The sequence below is a fragment of the Panthera pardus genome, unplaced genomic scaffold, assembly GCF_024362965.1.
Source record: "Panthera pardus isolate Hobbes unplaced genomic scaffold, ASM2436296v1 HiC_scaffold_3, whole genome shotgun sequence".
Taxonomy (NCBI): Eukaryota; Metazoa; Chordata; class Mammalia; order Carnivora; family Felidae; genus Panthera; species Panthera pardus.
In genome coordinates, this window is record NW_026526876.1 from 53,636,725 (window position 1) to 53,648,798 (window position 12,074).

Here is a 12,074-nt window from a genome sequence, read left to right on the forward strand (position 1 = left end):
CACCTGTAGACAAACAGAAAATAAATATGGACTTTAGGCACCAAAAAGTCTGGTGACTGTGCGCTCAAAGTAAGAAAAGAAGACCCCCCCCCCCCCAATCCAGCTTTTTGGATTGTTTTTAAAAGGACATGAAACCCAGGCTTGGGTCCCATGCACTGTTGGAAAAGTCCTTCCCTACTGGATTGTCCCATGTGACCCTGAGGTCCCTTTCTCACTCTTGTTCTCCCTTGGCCACAGCTGGTTATAGCTGAGGCAGGGGGTCACCCAGGGCAGTAAAGCAGACTGGCTGAGATGAAGATGCAGGGATCCATGCTGCCTTCTCACCATGCACTTCCCCTCCAAGGACAGCCTGCTGCACTGGAGCTGCTCCAGATCCTTAACACAACTGGCTCGAAGGCACAGAACAGGGAAGGAAAGGTGGGTGGCATGACCAGCAAGGGGGACGGATGCTATGTGGCCCCACCATTCAAGCACATTGTTCCCAATAGTCTGACCAGGCAGGACCCTTTTTCGGAGGTGTGTCTGGGCAGCAGTGTATTTTTCTCCTGCACATTCTTGGGAGGCCTTCCCAAGGGAAGGGATGCAGCTGGGCATACTCCTGTCAGAGAGGATGGTCAGTTTAATCAGAGAGGACCCCTTATCCTGCAGGCCCTAGATTTTCTTTCTCTTGGTGTCGGCCTTGCTGGCCTACCATGTGTTTCTGGCCTGCAGAAACATCCCACTAGAGTCAGCATCCATGTGGGGGTCCCAGAGCATCTTAAACCTTTCTGTAGTTGGTAGGGATGACCATGGAATGGCTCCAGGAAAAGGCTGTCATTCCTGCATCTAGTTCCAGACTCCTAAGAGTGATCCCAAGGTTCAGGCAGGCCTGACTCTGAGACTCCTAGGCAACTATGAGTTTGGGAAGTGGCCATGTTGTTTCTTTGTAAAGGTCACTTTATGAATTATGTGGTTGTCTGAGCTCTTAGATTAATCTGCCTTGCCATGCTGATTGGATTTCAGATACTAAAGCTCATTCTTTCAGAGCTTTGTCCCTTTAATAAGACACCCCTGTCTGCTTTGGGAACACTGTAAATTATGGCATAGCTGTAGGGCTTGGTTTGGCAGGTTGGACATAAGGATCATTTGTAGGTTGTTCTGCAGAAAACCCCACCTGCTCCATGATTGTACCAGGACAAATAGCTGAAGATCACTCAGGAAAGTCATGTGAGTTTTCTCTCAGCCAAGATGAGTTGACACCATTATTCTGGAGCCCCTATGGAAAGCCTGTGAGAGAGGTCAACTTGGGATAGGCCAAAGGATAACAGATAGCCTGTCCATCAGGAGGAGTTGGCCCTCTGACTCCTGGGAGGCAGCCTGTCTTGTATTCTCACGGTGCTATGGATGGAGCCTGTAAATGTAAGATTAGGAACTGGATGGAAGGCCAGGTAGCCCATACCAGTGCCCAGTGCGGTGCTGGAACTCTCTGTTCCCTTTCCACATGTCCACTCTATCTCTGAGGGCCGAGCCTTGCGCAGTCCAAGCTTGCCAGCTAAAAGCTCTGTTACTGTTTTTATTGCACAGGCCTGGAGCCTCTGCAGTGGGGTTGAGCACAGCTTCCAGGGCCTCATTTCTTCAGCCTGAAATCATAAACCACTCACTGCTTTTGCCGTCATTCCCTGGAGGTACCAGTAAGTGTTTGATACCAGTGTGATCCTCAGATGAGGAACTGGCCTTTAGGACTGTTTGCCCATATCCTGATCTTACGAGCAGGTGGTAGACTTGCACTTTCTCCCCAGATTTGCTTCGGCCAGCAAAATGTGACCAGAAGTGTTCTACTTCTAAGCAGAGGCCCTTAGGAGCCAGTGTGTGATTTTCCACACTCCGTTCCCTTTGCCAGGAGTGACTGGTGGTGTCCCAGAGAATGGAGGCTCTGTCAGCCTGTGTTCCATGTTAGGGCACTATGGTGTAGAACCCTCACCAACAAATGTGCAACATGAAATGTGACTGAGAAATAAACCTTTGATGTTTGAAGCCACTGAGATTTGGGGTTGTTGCCACAGCATAACTTAGTTTATCCTGACCACTACAACCACAGTAGAGACTGTGTCTAAGAAGTCTCAGCTGCACCCAGCACAGACCCAGACATTTATTGAGCACCCACTAGGAGCTGGGTGTTCTGTCAGGACAGGGCTAAATTGCCAACACTAGGACAGATTAACACATGTGTGCAGAAGAAGGAACAATTCATTCTTTATGTAAGTGACATTAAGCTAAACCTTGGAGAGTTTCAGTCCATCAATACCAACAGCAGTTAACATTTTTTGAGCTATGTAGTAAGAGCTAATCTATACTTGTTTGGACCTATTTGATCTATATGGTAACCCTAGAAGGTGGGTACTATTATCTTCATTTCTCAGATGAAGAAACCGAGACACAAGTTAAGTAACCTACCTAAGATCACAACTCTAAGATTCAACCCCAGAGCCCATTTTCTTTAGCATTGTAGGCTGAGAGAGCAGGTGTATTCACATGAAAGTGACTGGCATGAGCAGGGTGTGATGAACTGTCTGGTGTAACTTGGTCACGGGGCTTATGAAAGGGTGTGATAGAACTTGTGGCTGGACGTGTTGGCCAAACTGTGAAGGGTCCTAGATGCCAGACTGAGGGGTTTAGACTTTCTCCTGTGGGCAGCAGAGTGGAGGACAGACTTCATGAGCTTTAGGAGTGTAACTGTCAGCCATGGGGACTTTAGAGTGGAGAATGGGTGTTACAGGAGGTGGGGGCCCAATTGGAGGGGCCTAGAAAACAGCTTGTGAGAGACAGTAGGCCTGAACCAATGTGGGGGCAGAGCCTGCCACACATACCCTTCTTTTGGCCCTTGACTATGCCTAGATGCATATAATGTTTATGTGGCTTTCATGTTCTTTATTCTTCTCAACTGACTGAAAGCTGCTTGAGGGTAGGCTTCCTCTTAGGTGTTCTCTGCCCTGCCCTTCTCCTTAATCTTGGGCTGATGCCCATGTTTGAATGTCCTTCTCCCAGGGAAGAACACAATACCTTGTCCAAGGCCCAGCTCAGATGCTATCTTCCTGCTGCACAGTCTCCCTGGAAGCATATCTGTGACTGGATTATAATTGCAGCTGGCATCTGGGACCCAACTCAGTGTTTGCTGTTGGCATGGCCTGTTGGCTCCTGGCTTGTGCCTGTTACAGCATGCCCCACCCAGTAAAGCGTCAGAGAGAGCCTAGCAGTTTTTCCTCATGTGTCCTGGCCTTCTCGAGGTCAGAGACCCATCTTATTCATCCTACTCACTTGCTGTGGTTTGCTAGTGCTTGGTGGGGCTTCAAGGAAGAGGGTGGTTTGCACCTGACCTCTCAGCCACGATTAGATGGACAGATAGCCCATCTTTGAAATTGAGAGATTCTGGGTTTAGAGATGTTCACTGTGTGACTCATGAAACATTAAGCAAATCTTGTTTTTTTTTCATTAAAAAACAATTAGTCACAACCTCGAGCTAATGGCCGGAGATAGCTCAACAATCAGCAGATGCGGTTCTCTTCTGAAATGATGAGCACAGTAACCCCTCATGCTTGCCTAGAGCTTTACCAGCTCACAGAGACCATTCATTCACATCCAGTATTCTTATTAATCCCCAGAAAAGCCTCATAAAGCAGGCAGGGCAGGTGCTTTCACCCATTTTGGGGATAAGGACCCAGAGCTTCAGCTATCAGCCCAAATTTATGGAGCGGGGTGTCTGCTGGGCCCGTCTGGGTCTCCTCTCCTGCCTCTATTCTCTGCCCATGCTCCTGACCCTCCAATCTCTTCTCTGTCTTGTTGCCAGTACCCACCCTGGGTCCCAGCTCTGCAGAGCGGGGCTCAGCTGTCGGGTGCTGAGTGGATGCCTCATCCCTCCCCAGCTTAGATGGCCAGCTCCATCCACTTCTGGAGTGCGCTGTCCCCTCTCACAGAGCCCTGCCCTCCATGGGAACTGACTCAGGTGGGTACCTGGTGACACTAATGCACAGACCAAATGCAGAAAGGAAAGTAGTTTTCTTCTAAGTCTGCTGTTTGCCATTTGTATCCGGATCCCTGAAGCCGTTTAAAATCTGGGAAGCAAGACACAAAAGTCAGGAAGTTAAAAATCCACACAAGATTTAGCAATCCCAAGATAAGACCGGTAGAGTTGGCACTGTCCTTGGGTGGGTTACAGGTACTCGCGATGGTGCTTTAACCACCTTCTCTGGGGCCGGAACTAGCTCTGCTTATTCCTACTTGGGTCCTCCCAGAAATGAGGGGCTGACGGTTCCTGATTTGGGTAATCAGGCTTTTATTAGCACACGACAGTTTGCTGGTTTCTAGCTGTACCAGAAAGTTTGGCTTCAAATCCATGAGGGACCCAGATGGATGAAGAAAATAAATGAGGATCACATTGCCAGGGTCAAGGGCTGAGTTTAAGTCAATGTGCCCCCCCTGGTGGTGATGCTAAAGAACTGCAGCCATTGATGACCTGGGGCCCAGCCCACTTGGCCCACCCACGTGCTGGTGTGGCCCCTAGCACTTTGCTGCACTGCCTCTTGTTCCCATCAGACCTGAGCTTGGGGTACGTGCCCCCTCCCAGAATTCATCACTGAAACGTGATCTACTTACAAAGAGTTTTAATGGATACATCATTACATAGATTCAAGAACACCTTGTTGGCAAAATACCACCCAGAAAACCAGGCTGATGGCAGCAGTGCTCAACCCTAAGGTCTTGTGTCTGCTGCCATTTCTTGAGTCTTAGTAGAACCACTCAGCGCAGGTTTGGCTCAGATAAAACCATGCCAATAAATGTATATGTTGTGCTCCTTTGGGCAAGTTGTGGAGCTAGGTAGGCTTAGAGAAGGAGAATTGAGGGTGCAAGAGCCCTGTCACTCTGGAGCCATGAAAATCTGCCAAATAAGACACAAACCTCAGAGCAGTTAAAGCTCAATACAAGCTTTAGGAAGCTTCAGACAAGACTAGTATGGTTGTCACTGTCCTTGGGCAGGTAACATAGCCTGTCTATACTTCATTTCCTCATCCATAAAATGGGGGACAAAATCAGACTCTCCTCATGAAACTTTGTGAGAGCCTGATGAGCTAATGCATAAAGTGCTTATCCCAGAACCTGGCACACTGCATGGTCTTAATAAGCATCCACTGCTATTATCGTTGTCTTTGTGATCACATGCACTGGTTGCTGCAGGAAGGTGCGGGTCTAGATTTCTGTAGGGTTTAGAGGTGAGCACTTTGGCTGGGCCCTTGGTGGAGAGGCTTTTTGGAAGAGGTGGGAGTTGAATGATAGAGCCTAAGCATCCAAAGGTCCCACCTGCCACCTGGTCCTTAAAAGACAGGTTAAGCGGATGCATAGTGCAAACACGTTGGGCAGAAAGAGGACAGGGGAAGGGGGTGGAGGCAAGCACAGTTAGTATGGCTTGGGAGGAGATGTGTCCAGGTAACAGGAGGGGCTGGGCCACAGTGGGAGTGGAGACTGGGGTTGTCGGCTCAGGGTACCAAGCCAAGGGGTAGGGCCTTATTCTGTAAGGGGGCGCAGTCAGGAGGATATTCTAGGTCTGGGGATTGGGAGGTCATGAGTCAGGGTGCTGGGCACTTCTGGTGCCTCAGGTGAGAGGAAGTAGCTGCCAGCCGCAGAGGATCCATATGAGCCACAGAAACGTAGCCTGGACAGAACAGAGAAGGAGAGGCTGGAGATGACAAAGTATGTCAGACTTTGACATAAGAAAGTTGGTGCCTTAGGGGCGCCTGGGTGGCTCAGTCGGTTAAGCGTCCAACTTCAGCTCAGGTCATGATCTCGCGGTTTGTGAGTACAAGCCCCACGACGGGCTCTGTGCTGACAGCTCGGAGCCTGGAGCCTGCTTCGGATTCTGTGTTTCCTTCTCTCTCTTCCCCTCCCCCACTTGTATGCTGTCTCTCTCTATCAAAAATAAATAAATGTAAAACAAATTTTTTAAAATGTTGCTGTCTGATAGGCAGTAATGTTGAGGGGAGGGAGTGTGGAGGGCAGAGGGGTTCATCTTGGGACATGCTGATGGGAAGGGGTTTGTGGTCTTTACCTGGAGTTACCAGGAGAGCTCAGGGGAAAGGATGGGGCTGGATCCCTGGATGAGGGAGTCCCTGGCTTGGGCATGTCAGATGGGTCCTTGGAGGAGTGGGGGGTCTCAGAAAGGGGTAGGAGGAGATAAGGGTCCTTTTCCTATATTGAGGAAAAGTTGTCAGGGAAGGAGGAGAAGGGCCAGGATTTCCCTGTAGCCCTCGCAGCGTGCATGGTGCCACGTAGACTCTGGGAGATGTTGTCAGTGCCCAATGGCTATGTTACAAAGGGGACACATTTAGTGACATGTGTTGTCCTCACTGGAGGCAGAAATCACCTTGGAAGCTAAGGGGACACCTCTGGTAGAGAAGTATAACCCTCCCCTTTCTTGGACGTTGCTCTGGGCTGGCCAGTTCTCTCAGTGCCTTTCTCAGATGTCTCCCACCCATGCCCCAGGGCTGCTGTGGCTGAGATCCGGACCAGGCCCAGCCAGTGTGTGAGCCAGAGGCTGTCCCTAACACAGCATCAGCATGTTGGTCTCCACACAGAGGTGTTCTCTGCAGCACCTCTGGCCCACACACATGGTTAGAAGGAACAGTGACCCTAGAGAACTTGTAGGTTGAAGGGTCACTGCTGGTGAGTTTTTAAAATATGTGTAACAGATGGTTATGCATGATTAAGAATGAATTCCATGGTCCAGCAATCCCACTTCTGGGTATATGCCCAAAAGAATCGAAAGCTGTGACTCAAAGAGATATTTGTACACCCATGTTCAGAGCGATATTCCACAGGCAAAAGTTGGAAGCAACCCAAGTGTCCATTGACCGATGAAGGGCTAAACAAAACATGGTCTACACATACAATGGAATATCGTACAACCTTATAAAGGGAGGAAATTCTGTAGTATGCTACAAGATGGATGAATCTTGAGGACATTATGCTAAGTGAAACAAGCCAGTCATAAAAAGATAAATACTGCACAAATTCACTTCCATGATGGTCTTAGAATAATCAAATTCATAGAGACAGAATGTAGACTGGTTGCCAGAGGCTGGGGGAAGGGAAGAATGGGGAATTAGTGTTTAATAGGTATAGGGTTTCAGTTTCACAAGATGAAAACAGTTCCGGAGATGGATGGTGGTGACATTATAAATGTACTTAATGCTCCTGAATTGTACACTGAAAAGTGGTTGAAATGGTATTTTTTCATGTTATAGGTATTTTACCAAAATTTCTCAAAAAAGGATGAATTCCAAGGTTCATTTAAAATTTTTTTTTTAACATTTATTTTTATTTTTGAGACAGAGACAGAGCATGAACGGGGGAGGGTCAGAGAGAGAGGGAGACACAGAATCTGAAGCAGGCTCCAGGCTCTGAGCTGTCAGCACAGAGCCCGATGCAGGGCTCGAACTCATGGACCGTGAGATCATGACCTGAGCCAAAGTCGGCCGCTTAACCGACTGAGCCACCCAGGCACCCCCCAAGGTTCATTTTAATTGAAGCTAAAATGGCACACATATAAAAAAGTGTCCAAGCAAGGGACATGGTATGGCATGCTGAAATGGTGGCTCCTGTGTGCCCAGGCCAGAAGCTTCACCTGGGCAGTCATCTAATTGCACAGATTTCTTTTTTTCTTTCTTTCTTTCTTTCTTTCTTTCTTTCTTTCTTTCTTTCTTTCTTTCTTTCTTTCTTTCTTTCTTTCTTTCTTTCTTTCTTTTTTTCTTTCATGTTTATTTATTTTGGGGGCGCCTGGGTGGCTCAGTCGGTTAAACATCTGACTTCAGCTCAGGTCACGATCTCGTGGTTCATGGGTTCGAGTCCTGCATCGGGCCCCGTGCTGACAGCTCGGAGCCTGCTTCAGGTTCTGTGTCTCCTTCTCTCTCTGCCCCCACCCCCAGCTTGTGCTCTGTCTCTCTCTGTCTCTCAAATATGAATAAATATTAAAAAAAATTTTTTTAAAGAAAAATAAAAAATGTTTCTTTTTGAGAGAAAGAGACAGAGTGCGAATGGGAGAGGGGCAGAGAGAGAGAGGAAGACACAATCCGAAGCAGGCTCCGGGCTCTGAGCTGTCAGCACAGAGTCCAACGTGGGGCTCGAACCCACGAACTGTGAGATCATGACCTGAGCCAAAGTCAGACATTTAGCCAACTGAGCCACCCAGGCACCCAGCACAGATTTCTCATATGTAAAATGAGTATGCCCAGGGTTGTTGTGTGGCATGGGAGAGTGGGTTTGTGCAGCTTCTCTGTAAACTGTAAAATGTCGTGCAGAGTCCACGAAGTGTCTGCACTTCAGTGTCTTGACTCAGGGGTCAACCTTGTGAGCTACTCCAAGGAGGGCTACGATGGGACTTTTCTGGCACATAGCTGCTCATTTCAGGCCATGTAGGGCTCCCGGCTTTTTGGAGTCCTGTAGGGTTCCTACGGGCAGCTGCTGCCAGGATGGGTTCTGCAGGGCATTTCAGGTTGCAGACTGTATACACACTCAGAAGGACTTTGCAGCCTTTCTCAGCCATGTTCCAGGAGGGAATTATGCCTTACAGTATTGACTTTCCTCCTATGCTTTTACAATCATACTAGGAGAAATAAGAAAATAGACACGGAAATAATTTTCTGTGTTTTGTGGTTCCATGAGGAATCCCAGTTGAGTAAGGCTGGGACCTGGCAGACCCAGAAGCCTCCACCTCAATCCTACATGAGGCTCCACAGAGAATGAGAGGCCCAAGAGAGGCAGGCATTCGTCCAAGGTTGCACAGAGTTGGCAAAGCTGTCATTCAAAACCAGGTCCCTGAATGTCAGGCCAGGACTGTGTGATGGGTGATGTGACCCTTTACATTCCTTCCACATTTTCAAACTGGAGCAGTTTCATGATGCTGGGTTTTACTTCTCTGGTTGTTGAGTTTTTTTCCCCAGACCACCCTATCTGTAAGAGTGGTGGGTTTGAGAGGCCTGAGCAGTGGCCTCCTTTTTCTTGAGAGCTGAGGTCACAGCTCTGGCTGGCTCTGGGCTGTGTGTGGCTAAGTGCACTGCAGCCCTGGCATGGTGGGAGGAGGGGCAGCAGCTAAGTGGTTTCTGAAAAAGGGAAAAAATGATGGGAAAAGCTCTGGGATCCTCTGGGAATCAGAACCACGGCAACAGCAGCTGCTGCCATTGCTGGAAACATTTTCCTTGAGTGCCAGAGTGTACCCACAGCCCATCCCTGCCAGTGCTGAGTGACCGCGGCCCAGGGAGGGGCCACGGACCCTCACAGAGGCAACTCTTCTCCCCACACCAGTCCAGCTCTCCCTTCAAGTAACAAAGCCTTGGAGCTCGCCGGCACCTGCTGTGTCCGGGGTGTGCTGCACCTAACTGGTGAGTCCTTTCTGTTGTTTGCTGGCCGGTGCCAATGCTAGCACAGGGAGCTGTCAAAAACTGAGCCCTGCCTCTGTCCGCTTGCGTGACTATGAGCAGTTCAACTAGCCTCTCAGCACCTTAGTTACCCCATCTGAAAACTGGGGATAATAACAGTGGCTGCCTCAAAGGTCATGGTGACGCTGAAGTGAAACTATAGCGGTGGTGCACTTAGCCTGGTTAATCGTAAACACTTGGCAAGTGACTGTGGAGGTTGCTATTGTCATTGTGTATGAGTTGCATCAGGGTCATCCTGGACCCTTCTCCTGGAGCAAAGAGGCCAGTGGTTTGTGGCCGGAGGTTTCGCCACATAGCTCCTTCCAGGCTGAAGGGGTGCTGGGTGGGGTGGCAGGAGTCCTGGGTTCTCACCCAGGCTCCACTCGCTCTCTGTTTTAGATAGGGTTCCTGTGGCTCTTCATCCATAGGCTGGGTAGCCCCCGGATCTCCGTCCCTCTTTAGGAAATGCTCAGGTAGGAATTTCTCTTTAGGAATGATCAGGGGTGGATCCTGGACCAGTTCCCAAGAGCCTGTAGGGAAGCTGGAGGCAGACAGATGCTTTGAGCAGAGAGGGGGCAGGAGAGCTGCGCCCCGGGATGTGTCACATCCCAGATTAGGGAGAAAAAGGGGGCTTCGCCCAGGTGGTGGGAAGTTTCCTTCCTGGCTCTGGAGTTGAGAAAGATCCAGAGGCCAAACCAAGTTTTGCTGAGCAGGGTCATTTTTTTCAGGACAGTCCTTTAGTCTCCATTGGTGGGTTTGTGAATCTTGCCTAAACCAGAACCGCCATCTCCATCAGACACCCCAAGTCATAGTTGGAAATTTCCCCCATCATCGTAGGGCATTCAACTGTGATAGGTACCTTGCCACGGGGCTCATGTGCTAGACACACCCGGGCCTGGCAGTGGCAGACTATCTTGTCCCTGTCCACCCTGCAGCCCAGAGCAAATGGCCTCTCAGTCCCTGTCCTGCCCTCTGCTCTGGAAGAAGCTTAGTTTCCAGTAGGGAATCAAGTGTGAGGCATGCAGTGCAGATTTGGGGTTTGTTGACTGACCGAATGATGGTACTGTGTGGGCTGCTTCATGTTTATTGGGTTTGGTTAGATTTGGACCAGTCAGAGGGAGAGGCAAAAGGTGACACTGTGGAATGATTTGTGGGGGCCCCTGCTAATGGGTGCTCTGGTTGGGATATTAAGAACTGTGAGTCAGGCATCAGGTTTATTCTTGGTTTTGTGGCTAGTCCTACCAAGGGGAGATGCCCTGCGAGAGTCAGGCCCTGGCAGATGGCCTGGTTCCTACTTGTACTTCATTTTGGCCTTTGAGCTTCCTGGGATGCTTGTTTGAGCAGGAAGGTGTTACAGGTTGGGGCTTCTGAGCAGAAGGGGGTTGTCCCTGCCTGCCTGGCCCCAGGGCTAGGGGACTTTGGGCTGATCAGTTCCTCACCCTGGTGTGAAGTCCGGGGCTGAGTTTAATGGCTGAGAAGACCCCTGTGGTGGAGTGCTAGAGATACTCTGCAGTCAGGCTTCCGGGTATCAAATCCAGGTTCCACCTCGTCCTAACTGTGGCCTCCAGCAACCACTGTGCCTGAGTTTCCTCATCTGTCAAATATTTACTTCTTGGAGATGTGAGAATGAAGTGAGCACATGTGAAGTGTTAGAATGGTACCCACCCTCGCACAGTACGTGCTCAAGCACGTTAGTTACTTTTGTTCTTACTAGCCTCCTGTGCCTTTTAATGGTAGCAGGCTCCACATAGTATGAACATAATAAGACGTTCTCTTCCGAAAGCGCAGATGAGTGTTGGTGTTTATGCTTCTGAAGCTTCTCATGGCTTCCTACCATCCACACAATAAAGTCCAAATCCTGTTCCTTGATGTTCAAGGACAATAGCCATCTGGTTCTGCCCTGCTGCCTGTCCTCCAGGCCCACTGGCTTCCTCTTCACCAGCTACTTTGGGATCCCCATCCTCTCCCCTGGCCCCAGATCAACCCTCATCTCTTTCTAGGCCCAGATCCTCTGTCACCTTCTCCATGAGGCCTTCTTCAGGACCCTGGCCCCTCCTGTGATACCCCTGCCCCAGCCAGCACCTGGTTTCTGTCTCAGATGGGGCCGAGTCCTCTCTGTGCCCCCAGCACAGGCCTGGGTACCCAGTAGGATTCAGTAGATGGCTGTTGAGTGATGGGATGAACAAATGGGTGAGTGGTTGGAAGGAGGATTCCCTGTGGCCAGGAACACTTCCTGCTACAGGGTTTCCATCTGAGGGATAACCCAGAGAAAGACTCGAGCCCCCCTGAGAGTCAAGCCCCCCTGAGAGGAACAGCAGGCAGGATGGAAAATGGGCCGGCAGTCAGCTGTCTGTCTTCTTCGCAGGGTGCAGAGTGGTGAGGCTGCCTCATTTATTTTTTCCCCAAGGACCTGGGCATCAGATAATAGCTGATTTATTGCCGAGGCCCAGCTGTGTGCTCTGAGTGTTCACTGCCTGAACTTGCACTTGAAAATGCAGGTTGTGAGCAGCTTCCCATTTCTTGACTGGCTATTTTTTGGAATCCAACCACTGCTGGAACATGAATCTCACTAACTTTCTTTGGAAATTGGAACAAGAAGGGTCTATATCTGATCTCTTTCATGTCCCCGACAGT

At 49.6% G+C, this 12,074-nt stretch overlaps 1 protein-coding gene across 7 annotated transcripts in view; it reads left to right on the forward strand.

The window, feature by feature from the left end:
* The first annotated feature begins 89 nt into the window (after positions 1–89).
* Positions 90–12,074, forward strand: part of TRPV1 (transient receptor potential cation channel subfamily V member 1) — a 37,216-nt gene continuing 25,231 nt past the window's right edge. For 4 of the 7 annotated variants that reach the window (XM_019429528.2, XM_019429529.2, XM_019429527.2 and 1 more), the window contains exons 1-2: positions 90–1,670; positions 9,328–9,404. The gene's annotated coding sequence lies outside the window, so the exon portion shown is untranslated. The remainder of the gene's footprint in view (positions 1,671–9,327; positions 9,405–12,074) is intronic. The other 3 variants (XM_019429525.2, XM_019429524.2, XM_053892325.1) reach the window with 3 other exon arrangements.